Raw genomic sequence first — 13,142 nt, 5'->3', positions numbered from 1 at the left:
TGCAGTGGTAAAGCTAATTTCTGCTGCTTCATTTGCGTTTTTTAATTTTGCTTTGTTGTTCTTTTAAAATTAAACCTAGGTCACAGAATTCATAACATAATTCTGTCTTGAGAAGATTCTGTCTGTTCCCAAACACATTTTGGTATATTTTCGTTTCTGCTATATCACTAAGTCCACTGCTTCATTCAGTTGTGTAAAAATAATACGTATTTGCTGCTTTTGTTCTTTTTCCACTGTAATCTCTCAGCTATCATTTTGAAAGGTCTTATTGGTTCTTTCACATCACATTTAACACCTGAGAAAGCTTGGGATATCTAGAACCTGGATAGCCAGTGACTTCATGGTGGCTTTGAGTAAGGCTTACAGGACAAAAAGTTATTGATCTTGATTTTCCCTTTCTGCTTGCACAAAACATTTACACACAACAGATTTTAATGTATTAGGATTTGTTTTGTCTTAGTTGTAATTCTCATGTCAATGGTAATGTTCTACTGTTTTAAATTTTTCTAAAATCTAAATCACATCCTGTTAATACTTTGTATGTTTACTTTAGGGAGCTTGTTTAATGCTATGGACCAAACATTAGAGTTATTACTTGTGTTGGAGAGCATTTACTATCATAGGTAGTTCTGTTGACCCAGGAAAAGGTGGTTTCAGTAAATAAGGAAAAGGCTAGAACTCCCTACCCTTTTTTATGAACTACTTCTTTTTATTTTCCATGCTCACAGATCAGCTGGGATATTTGATGAAACAGTTTCACTCTGGTCTTCGTCCCCAGAGGCAAGTTATGAAACACTAAAACAACTTTTTAGAATGGATTTAGGGGATGGAGGGTGTTCTTGCTTTCCCACTCCTGCGGTGACCATGTACGGTGCACAACAGAGAGCAGCTCTGGCACAATGTGGAATTCAGAGACTGTTTCTTCAGAGTACCTCTTGTCAGCCAGTTCCCTAGAACTGTACTAATATTAGTTCAAAGAAACTAGCTTTATCCTCTCGACTTAGTGGGATGATAGGAAAATGTTTGAAAAGAAGAAAGCAGTAATACAAAAAAGGCAAACTGGCAGTGAGAGTGTGCCTATGAAAACAATGAGCTCTCAAACTAACAGCTCTTTTTGTCAGAATGCCTACTTTCAGTCACACATCTTTCATGAATTTTTTATAGGTGAGTCAGGGAATATAGTCAATGCATAATTCATGAAGAAAAAATATCTATGCTCATTTTTGTGTATGACTCAAGGGTTTTTGTGGCCCTCAGGACATGATGGTACCAGATGTCGTGAACTATGTGAGCTGATAATCAAAAAAAGGTTGAGAAATTAACAGGTTGAGTGAGAAGTAAGGCACGGTCATATGAGGTAAATCCCTCCCTTCCACTTCCTAACATGCCCTAGATCTCTTGTCCAAACTCCTGTCAGGGGAGAGAGTAATCAGAGGGGAACAGGTTTTTTTAAATTCATGTCATTTATAGACTTTTATTACTGGGACAATTTTTGTTTTGTTTTGTTTTGAGTTCCTAAACAGTGCTAGGAAGAAATTGTTCATTGGCAAACTAGACTCCCTGAGTTGACCATGTATTTTGAAAAGGTTTGAAACAAGGTTAAAAATGATTATGTAAAACAAACTAGTTTACTGCTACAGCCAGATCCTTCCAGGAGAGCTTGTTTTCTGTAAAGAGTAGCGTCCTTTAGTTACCTTTTACATAAAAAAGGAAATAATCTGAGATTAAGAAGCCTTAAAAAAAGCATACAGAAGCTTGAAGCAAACCCTGATATATGCCATCTGCTGGCTTGCAGGCACACAAATTACTCCCTTATTGATTAGAGCAGCGCAAAGAAAGGGGAGAAGGAGTCTCTGCAAGGGCCAGGAAAGTCTGACATTGCTGTTTTTAGGTTTCACTTGTGGAGTGGAGCAAATCTTTTCATCAGGTCTTACTTTGGTAGAGCAGAAGGCATGGGATGCTTTGAGGACCCCAGTGAAGATGAACAGTGATGAATTCAGGTAATTGAAGCAAAGTTAATAGCTGAAAGATAGATGAAGCAGTGCTGGAGAGTAATTGACAATCCAAGCGCTTCTCCATTGCATATATTTTCCCCTGCTCTAACATGATCTTTCAGAATTGCCATGCTGATTACTGTTCTTTCTCACAGTCTCTGGAGATAGGTTTACTTCTGGCATATCTTTACAGGAGACTTATTTCCTCAGGTCCAATAGATGGATCTCAACTTTGATATTCCATTAGCATGAGATTCCCTGTGGTGAAAGGGAGGAGGATTTTGCTTTATTTTTTTCTCTCCCTCTATTAAAACTACTTTCTTCCTCAAAAGAATATGACCACTGCATGAAAAGAAATAAAAATGAATACCATGGAATATATACTATCAATCTAAAATAGCTTGTATTTGAAATACAAATTGTCAATTCCTAAAATGGGTTAATAATCTCATCAAGATATGTTTTTATTATATGTTATGAAAATAACTATTTTGATACTTTTAGTTTATTTTGGTTCTTAATAATTGTAAATTTATTTACAATTTTTGTAGATTAAGAGCATGCGCCACCCGAATACATATCTAAGTGGACTAGATATGTAGTCTGGATATTGGTAGATACAAAGGTTCTTGAATTTCTATCTTTTGTTTTGCTTACAGTCTGAGTGTAGAATTGGAAATGCTCTAAATCAGCTGTTCCTATTCTACTCCTTCCAAAATAATGCATCAGTGTTAGAGAAGAACTTAGAGGACAAATTCCAGTCCTAAGCTTGAGCTGGTAAGGTATAGCGAATTATTTAATTAAACTGTGCTGAAAGATTGTTCGTACTCTGACAAAAAATGTCCAAAATTATGTTTTAATTTAGAGTCCCTTTGTATTCTTTAATGTTTATTGTAAAAATGATATTCCTCCAACAGAGGAATACAGTTTCCTCACTTACTCGGTACAAAGCCCTATAATGAGTTAATAGGAACTCAGGATTGTGAGCCTGATACTTTGTCAAATAATTGCTTTATTATTGGTACACTATATTTTCCTTGAACTTCATGGGTCTGAAAAGCTTATTAACTGTAACAAACCTTAACTTGACAGCTATATACTGAATGTTATTGCTACTACTGTTTTTGCTTTATACTTCAGGGAATAAGCTTTATGTGGTCAAAGCTACTGTAATGTACTTTGGGGAATGAGCTTTGTGTGGTCAAATCTACCATAATACAGCAGCTTTCTAGAGACATGCACTTAAAATCTCTGGAGGACCCCTTTAATTTCTGTTAAGAGAATGTGTTCAAATGCTTCATGCCATGCAAGATTATAATCACATAGTATCATAGCAATTGTCATGCTGTCATGCTATGAAGGTTCGATAGCAACGACTGAGACAGTAATATAATAATAATAATAAAAAAATGTTTATTTCCTCACACAAGTTCTTGGATTAGTAACATCCATTAAAATAATGCGATTACTAATTTAGGAAGGATAACACAAAACCATCAGTTACTAATTTAGAAAGGATAACCTGAAACCGTCGATTACTGCGTTATTAATTGGAAGGACTGCTTATCCCTACTTGAAAGCTTTCTTGTTCACTCTCCTAGTGAGAGGGCTCTCAACCTCGAGGAGTTACCTTAACCCAGCGTCCCAGGAAAAGGGGAGGGGGGGAATACTCACAGTCCAGCCGGAGAAGATGATCAGGTCACGTTCCCGTCCCTGCTCAAACTCTCCTAGCTCCCAAGTCTCTTTTTATACAGCTGGGGCTCTGGGCAAACACCGCTTTTGCTGACTTTTTGCGAGTTTCGCAATCACAGGACTGTCTGTTTGTCTGCTGGGAGGACCCTGCTAGCGAGGCAAGACCCCAACACCTCTGTATTGTTTCTTCCCTCCCCGGGGGTCCGTGCAGGTTCCAGGTGGCAGACTTCACTTCTCCAGTCTTGTTAATCATTCCGCAGCCTTGCACATATCAGTCCTTGCGCATATCGGTTGGTAGACTTCTTTAGTCCTGTTAAGTCCTCTGTTCAACAGCTTTGTGCACGTCAGCTCTGGTGCTATCAGTTCTTCTGCAGATCAATTGACAAACTTCAGTCCTGTTAACTCTTTACTCGCCCGTCAGCAATGAAAATTTTTCAAGTGTTACTTTTTCTCAGCTGACTATACTGTCTCTGCTGTCTTAGGACATTTGCCTACCACTGCCAATTTTCAGTAGTTTCTGATCACTGCAGAAAAAAAAAACAAATAAATCTTTAGATACCCTACTGATTTGTGCATGCATGAACTACTAGGAAGTAGATGGAAGTACAGTGAGTGCTCGAACTCTGTTGCTGAAGGAATTGTAGAATTAGAAATTTAACATTCAAGAAACTGTACAGTGACGCAGTAAAACTGAAATAAAGTGGTAAGTACATGGGGATACAAGGAACTATTTTATTAACACAATGTACCAAATCTTGATGAAATCCTAATCTCTGTGGGGGAGGAGGGGTAAGGAAGGGACATAAAGCTTGCCCATTGAACAAAAAAGTTACTTTTACATGAAATGATCTTTACCTTTGGGAATTTTACAATGCTAAGTATGAAGCAACATATTTTATTGGATAGCACAATGATAGTGAAGTTACTTAAACGAGCAATTTGCAACCTGGGTTCACACGGGCTGGATGTATGTTTCAAAAACCTGCCTGGATTCTAAGAGTGGACAACTGACATAAAATGGAAATATGTATGATATTGACAGCATATGGCCATCTGACGTAGTACCAGAGAACAAAAGGGAAATTGCAGAACTTTTGAAGCAAGCAGAAAGACACTTCTTTAATCAGTTTTAATCTCATGAAAATGACTTTCTCATTGTTTTAACTTTAGTAATACTTCAGCTGTATACTTCCATGATTCTTAGAGTGGAAAAGGATTCATGGTCAAGCTGGAGGTGAGCAATAGGAAACCCATAAGTAGTTTATGGAGCAGTATTTTAAAATTTGTGTATCTAGCTATTTCTATTGTGCTGTACAGCTTGCTATCTAGATGACAGTAATCAGTGCAAAAATCAGTAATAATTATCCCAAGTACTGCCAAGTTAGGAAACTTTTGGTGTTATTGCAAAGACAGATGAAACATGAAAACAAATTTGAAGAAAAAAAACCCTCAGAACATAGCACATTTTTTTTTCTTCCTCCAACTCCTTTTCTACTTCTTACATATGCAAGTCACTAATTAGCGCATCTCATTAATGGGAGGCTTCAGACTCATGATCAGTAAATCTTTCTACATAGTGTAGGAACTTGAGAAACATCCATATCAGGAGAAAGACTGCCCATCTTTCAGCATGGTGCTCATATGTTCTGCCTGCATGATATAAAGTCCCACTCATAGATAACAAAAGTGACGTCAATTTTTAAGACTGAATCAATACATATCTTTAAAGAATGTGAAGAAAAAACATAGGCATGACAACTCTACAGGCAAAGCTGCCTTCAAAATGTTGAAAAATAAGAGGTTAGATGGTCTATAACAAAACAGTGATTCTGCTGCACCATCTGCAGATATATAACTTGATGAAAAACTCTGGGCACTCTTGAGTTCTTCAGTGATAAGGTGCTGGCCCCACAAAGTGCTTTGTCCTGTGTTAAATGATTGTTTAGGAAATAATTGCTCATTTTACAAGTAGTTGCTTAAAAATGTAAATAACAAAAAAGGACAACCTGAAACCTATCTGCTACTTCCCACTTTGGTACTGGCACAAAGCCAGGTATGCAGTTGCTCAGTTAAGAGCTTTCTGTATGTAGCACTTGAAACAGGAGGTGAGAAATATCATTTGCTTTTATTTTGCAAGCCAAGTGAATTGAGTCAGATGTCATAACTAAAAAAATATAGAGAAAACCCCCTGCAAGTTCCTTTTCTTCAGTTTGTTCTCCTTTATTTTCACTGCTCTTTAATGGATTGCTGATGCTGGGGCAGGAAAGCTACACCTACGTTGTCCTTCTTAACTTGAGAGCAATGCTTAATGAAGTACCATTCTCAATATATTATCTCTGTGACATTTTGAATATGACCAGAACTCTAGTTCAAATGACCTTCTCCTCCTTTTCTTGTGTTGAAAGAGTTATTGATTGAGGATGTTACTGTTCCAAAGGGCACGAAAACTTCCACTGTACAGATCTGTGATATGTATCCACTTTAATGTCAGATTTTTACCATTCCTTGCATCCCCACCACACTGATACTGGTGTTGATGTACTCTGGTGCCACTCCGGTCTTGGTATCAGTTTTTCATCAGGTCCTGAACTGCTGTTATAGAGTTTTTCCCCACTTTGAAGCCAAGAAGTCATCAGATGGCTGCAGCAACATGGGAACAACTTTTTCAAAACAATCCAGCCCAGAAATTCCAAGGTTGCACAGGATCAATGGAAAAACAAAGTTGTGAAAATTTCCTTTTGCAGCACTTGCCTCTCAGTCCTTGTGGTTTCCATGTAGGTAGTTATTTCTCAATGCATTCCACCTATTTTAGGGCTGCTTGGTTAATCTTACTCTGGAAGATTGAGGTCTGGCACCAGGGAGCAGCTGCACTGCATTTACACTGACTGCAGAAAGTGTACAACACTGAGAGAATGAATTTGTCATAGATGTGGTTACTCTTCCATTTGATTGCTAGGCTAAATCCCAGTCATTTGGGCCCAGTGTGCCCAAAGTAACAGAACTTAAACAGAGTTCAGATGCTGTCTTTTGGTCTTAATAACTTAAAAATAAAAACTAGATGGTAAGTAGGTTCAGGATCCTGCTTTATTCTTCACAATGTCAATGCAATTGGCATTCTGGAGAACTTTATTTGATGATACTCTCGTACTCAGTGGTGAATTATTTTTCTTTTTTCTTTCTTCTTTTCTAAGTATTTTTGTGTATTTAAAAAAAAGTTCTTCTTTTGCCCATGTTCTTCAAATAGATGTCAAAAAGAACATATGAATGAGAAACTGAAGCATAGAAATGATCTGATGTGCTACAGTCACATACATAGATGACTAGTATTATATCTGGAAAAGGTTCTCTGTTATCCTGATTCCTAGGCCAGGATTCTATCCCTTTCCTTCTCTGAGTTGCTTTTGTTTTGTACCATAAATATTGTTCTGGAGTTTTTCTTCTGTTCTCCACTTTACCCTGAAACAGTAATTATCACTTTGCAGAGATATGGTGAGGGGGATGGTGAGAAATGCACAGTTCATCCTTGACAATAATTCTCACCTACTGAAACCATACTAAGCACTTTCTGTCAATAATTATGAAATGAAAAGTGTTAAATTCTTAGATCAAAGGTTTAAAATTTGGATTTTTTTTCTTCTGCACTCTAACAGTAGTCCTCTTGCATCGTTTCCTACAATTTGCTTTTCCAGCTCTCAATAAGACAAGCAGTTTCTTAGGGCTTGTCTGTATCTTCAAGTCAATCTGGTTTAGCACAGTGTGAGAATTTAAAGCATACTAGTTTTTAGAGTGTATTTAAAGAGTCAAAAATGAAATGATCTGTATTCTGGAATCTGTGTCCACACATGGAGCATCTCAGGACAACTCATCTGGATTATTGTGGAAATGATTCTCTGCTGCTGTGCAAATGAACTCTAAGACACCCTGCATGACAATAAACTATTGAACTAATTGAAGGAGGAAATCCATAATTAATCCTTTTTATTCTATTAAATTTCTTTTTATATTTTTTTCTCCAGTTATATTACGGTCAACTCTCTGTTATATGTTTATGCTACTCTGAGTACATAGTCTAGTCCTTTACTAGGATAATAGTTTTATCTTAATTTTGAATAATATTAAATAGTCTATTTTGAATAATGAGGAGTTACTTATTCCACTTCAGTATGCATTTTACAGCCTTATTAATCTGTGGGTAGAGAGAAGCCAGATAAAATTAGGTAGAAACAACCCCCCACAAAATGTTTAGTAAAATACAAATATTTCAGCCAAAGCATATTCTATCTCCCATGTGTTATGCTGCTGCTATTGGGGAAAATGTCATTTCACTGGTCAACACAGACTTGGATGTTTGTAAACTTGTATTATTCTTTGGGGAATAAGGGTAATATTTTATTGTGGAATTACTGATACTCACTTTGTCTTTAAGTGAATTTGTGAATTTATATTTTTACTCAAGTGATAGTTCTTACAAACTCTGTCAGGGCAGTAGAACCATGAAGATTATGTTTATTTCCTAAAAATTAACTCAAGGCGACAGGCAAATGTTGCAGATATCTTACCATTTGGTCTACAGCCAGGAAAGGAATAATGCAGGTGTGTAACTATGATGGACAGTAAAAACCTGCTGTGGGACTCCTTTGGAAGGTTCTTCAAGGCAGCACACCGACTATCAGAAACCCTGCACATGTGTGAATTTCTTTTCTTCTTATAATAACCTTTTAAACAGTATTGTTAATGCTTACGATGTTAACTGTTAATGTCGTGTTGTAGGGTTCAGAATCAGCAGACCAAAGTGATCATAAGGAGGTTATGCCACTGCAGGGGCTCCAGAGTAGAAGGTTTTGATTCTGTTTTTGTTTTAAGTCAGTATTATTCAATAAGTACTCTTTGTTCAATACTTTTTAGTGCCTTGTTTTAACTCCTCGAAGCTTCTCTGTTTCCCACTGCACTCAATTACCAGTGCTCCAGTTTATGAGAGAAGAAACCTGTCTCCATGTAAATAATACACCAAAACATTTATCTATGCCGTATCTTATATAATCAGTGAAACAGGGTAGTGCTTTATATAGCTGACTGGATAGTTTGCCTTTTTTAGCTATCATTTTATTGATTTTTTTTTTTTAAGTAATGTAGAGAGCCATAAGTTAATGTGTTGGAACAATTCGGGCTAAAAAAGGAAGCAAAAGTAGTTAGAAATAATGTGGTAATTCAATGTTGATGTTCTATACATTTTTAAATCATTTTAATATGATTACAAACTTCAACTTTGTTATAAAAAATAATATAACTGCTTACCCCACAAGCATTTTCATTTTAATTATTTATACATCCTCTCTCTTTGTTCTTTTCCATTTGTGTGGGAAGTTGGGTGCTTGCTGGATTTTTTTATATTCAGAATAGCTTTCTGGATTCCTGTAGCATATATTATGCATTAGCTGAAAATGTAGCTTCTGTGGCTAGTCATGGTCTCTTAAGATAAATTCACTACTTCTAAGACTCAAGATAAGCAGTCTGGATATGAATAGACCCAAATATTTGGGCTTCTTTGATCTGAGGTTTTGTTCAGACCCAGCTGTATTACCACTGCTTTGTACCAAATTGCCATTTCTCAGATGAAGAGAAGCTACTCTTAATATTCTGTCCTGTCCAGCTGAAGGGATAATCTCAATACTTCAGATGTTCCTTGGTTTCTTTACTCTGCTAAATCACGTGTTGTGATCTGAAAACGTTTGCAAGTGAAATCACTTTCACCTCTTGTATGTACCATGTCAGATCAAAGTATTTCAAGGAAAGAAGATAAACATTTATAGACATTTTAAGGACTTTTATTAATATGTAATTTTGTTACCCATGAAGTCCTATTATTGTAAGTAGAACATTTTCCTTTTTTTCTTCTTTTCCTGAATAAAGCTGTATGTGTGTGTGTGCAGCTGGGAAGCTAAAGTCCGTGCCAACACGTGGGACTGGAAGGTGGCGCCAGCTTCCTGCGACTGGTTCCATAATCAGAAGCAGCTATGTATTAGATGTTTAGCCCAGAAAGATCCACAGAGCACATTTCTCCATTTAGCCCAGGCATCAAAAGCCACAAAACTCTCCCAGCCCTCCATTATGGGCTTAAGATAGTTCAGAAGATGAAAAGCCATCAGCTATAATAAGCCACATGAAAAGAAGAGATCAAGGTCATTTCCAGTGTTCTTGTAACACCAGGGGGTCTCTTTGGTACAATGTTAAGAGAAAACCATGTTCTTTGCTACAGATTAAGGCTCCCTCCCTCCCCCACAAAAAAATCATTCTAATCTGTTTTTTTCGGAACAGATCTCACGATAACTTACCAAATGAGTGAGCCAGATGCACTGGCTAAGGACTAGGGAGGAACAGCAGTACGCCAGGGAGTTTCCTGTTCAACATCCTGTCTGTAGCTGAGACAAGTTTCTAATGCTACACAGCAAAGAAACCTTTTCTCAAGCCTCCACCTGAAAAGTCAAATTATGCATGAAGGAAAGGTGGTTCTATGGAGCGAAAAAATTCCATTCTGATCCTTGCAAACAGCAAGCAGAAGCCCTGAAGCCTGTGATTAGTGCAGTATGAATATGGTGCAATAAACCCAAGTCAACAGAAAGAGACAAAGTTTCCATTTCATAGGAGTGTGGGGAAAATAACCAATTGGAGAAGCTAAGGTGCAGACTTTGATTTTAAGGTAAGGACCAAGCAATCCTAATTCTCATTCCAGGCTTAATCTTTTGCTCTGCCATTGTACTTACATTTATTAAAGAGCAAAAAAATCAGTGCTTCTAGCAGTGTAGGTATGGTCATACATCTGCGCTTCTCTGGCTGAAAAGGAAGGTATTTTTGATTATGGAAGGAGAGAAAGGACGGCATAGGAAAATTGCTCTGTCTGAATCTCCCAAAGGTCCACTTCTTAACTGCACTAGTTACTGTTAGAAATCGCCCAATGCTTTGACATTTAATATAGATCTGGCTAAAATATTATAATGCCTGCAAGTCAACCAAGAGAAATAAAATTACGATGCTTGAATGTATATAGGTATGTGTGTACATGTTTGTATCTAAATAATTTTTTTCACGTAGCATAGTAGATAAAGGGTAAATAGCATAAAAGTTAATATTTGTGACTTGATCTTTCATGCATAAAAATGTGATTATATAATACCTTTACATTTAAAGAGCTTTTATTTTAGGAATAGAAATTTCATTTTTGCCTTGACCATTCATTATTTCATAATTGTTTTTGCATATCAAATAATTGTGATAGCTGAACAGAACCTCATTTGCAAACAGATTATTATTTTTCTTCTTGAAAGCAGGTAACTTTGTTTCAACTCCTTCAATATTTCAGCAAACTTCTTTAAATGTTATGATTCTTAGTGGACTAATATATATCTGAAACTGTAAATATCTATCCTGTATTTCATTTTTTATTATAATAAGATCTGTTTGAGTGCAGGCAGTTTATGGTCAATATTAGGCTGTTTACAAAAACTTTTGCATAGATGAATGTGCAATTATGTTATTGAAGGAAATAGAAAGGGGTCTTGGCTAGTTTGGATCCAAAGTGACATGTAATGACAGCACCATGTTCTCATAACTGAGCACAGTATAGATATTAGCTGCATGCTCTGTAGAAATCACATTGTTGGGGTAGGTAAGCACTGAAAGAAACTGATGCAGGGCCTGGTTTTTCACCTGTATAAACCAGGAATGTGACATGATTCTGCAGATTGATACAAGTGGCAGGATTGGCTCAATTTAATTTATTTTTAAGTCGTTACTTCTGTGAAATTCTGGGTAACTGGAGCTGTAAGGTCCCCATTTTGTCTCCCTACCTGTTCCTGTCCTCATTTCCTCCTACCTGTGTGACAACGACCCTTCAGAGTGGTGTGAAATGGCCCCAGCTCCCAGGGCAGCTCTGACATCTTCCACAAAGTCGTGGCACCTTCCTGAGGCCAAACATACCCTGGTGGCACCAGCATCAACTGGGCTGCAACTGGGCTTCAACCTCCTTATAGCGTAGCTCACCAATGCTAGGCACAAGCAGGTAATTTAGGCTTATGAGGAGTGGATTTCACACAAAAAATGTTTAACAAAGTACTAGTTGTGGTACAGATACAATATCTTATCCTTACTTTCCTCTCTTTTTCCTTCTTTCAAATTTTCCAGTTTTATGTATGCTTCTTTGTGATTTTTTTTTGATAATAGGAGAGGTAGGGCTTTTTTTTCTCTTTTTTGGAGGGAGGGAGAGGGAGAGAAGAAAAGGAGGAGAGACTTTATTTCCCATGGAAAACAACAAACTTTTCATGATTTTCACTTAATATTTTTAATTGTAAGTTGCAGATAAAAAATGGTTGGATTTCTTCAGGCTCCTTAACCAATTATAAAGAGGCTTAAGAATACTGAAAAAAAATAATAATAATTTAACCAAAACTTACTGTGGGAGGGAAAGCCAATGCTCTGAACAGCTCATTGAGAAACTCGGTCACACATTGTAACAGAGTCAGTAGGTGAGAAGATTTTCTCTTCAGAAGCTCTGTGCCTTTTCCTTTTTCTACAACCTGGTGGACTTCTGTGGATTCACCATAGCTCTGTTAAAGCCATATAATCAGTGCTTGGCAAGTTAATAGATGGTATTAACTTTCATAAGAATATCCACAGTACTGGTGAGAGCCTGCCAAGATACATCCCTGTCAACTGCATTTAGTCTTTGCCTACCATCGCAGTACTAAGAGACAGTTATGATTCATGAGCATCTGGGAATAATATTGTCCATTTCCAATGTTTTCAAAGAAAAGATGCTGAACTCAATAGACTATACATTGGCTGCCATTTGATAGTTTCTATGTCCCTGAATGTTATCCCATAATGACTGGGTAAACAGTATGATGTCATTAGCAAATCCATACCAGCTTATTTTCTGAATTTGTCAACAAACTTGAACGTGATGACTGCAGTTGATTCATCACAGTAATGTATTAATTAGTGCTCTTAAAGCAAAAAGCAAAAAGGTGCTGGTGACAACAGCTGCCATGTATCAAGTGGCAAGCAATATGATAAACAGGTCATTGAGTGCTTTTATATCATCACTGCATTCATGACACAAGCTAACTTGGCAATATTGACTGTATAATTTAATCTTGTCACTTTTATGAAGTAGTTTTCAAAATAATAAATTGCTGAAGCTTAGTAAGTTATTGAGCGCTCTTTCCTCATGAGACCTGTGGGCTTAAAACAGTCTCCTGCTACCCCATTCTTCAGCAGTGACAGACACTAGCATGTTCATGAAAGGCTGCCATTCTGTGTAGCATATGCATGCTTTTCACTTTACTGATTGCATAATAAAGGCTTTTGCTATAATCCTAGCCTTCAAAATCCATAAATATATATCAACAAAAATTTCTTCTGCTACAGAGTCTACTAAGAGTACATTATCCAGTAGCTGTT

General features: G+C 37.0%; 1 long non-coding RNA gene across 1 annotated transcript in view; it reads left to right on the top strand.

Moving 5' to 3' along the window:
• Positions 1 to 10,140: 10,140 nt before the first annotated feature.
• Positions 10,141 to 13,142, top strand: part of LOC106482780 (uncharacterized) — a 70,082-nt gene continuing 67,080 nt past the window's right edge. Inside the window, exon 1 of the long non-coding RNA XR_010883581.1 lies at positions 10,141 to 10,383. This is a non-coding gene — a long non-coding RNA (uncharacterized lncRNA). The remainder of the gene's footprint in view (positions 10,384 to 13,142) is intronic.

This window comes from Apteryx mantelli, chromosome 2, assembly GCF_036417845.1.
Source record: "Apteryx mantelli isolate bAptMan1 chromosome 2, bAptMan1.hap1, whole genome shotgun sequence".
Lineage (NCBI taxonomy): Eukaryota > Metazoa > Chordata > Aves > Apterygiformes > Apterygidae > Apteryx > Apteryx mantelli.
The sequence above is the reverse complement of the archived record's forward strand: the minus strand, read 5'-3'. Positions and strand labels throughout refer to the sequence as shown.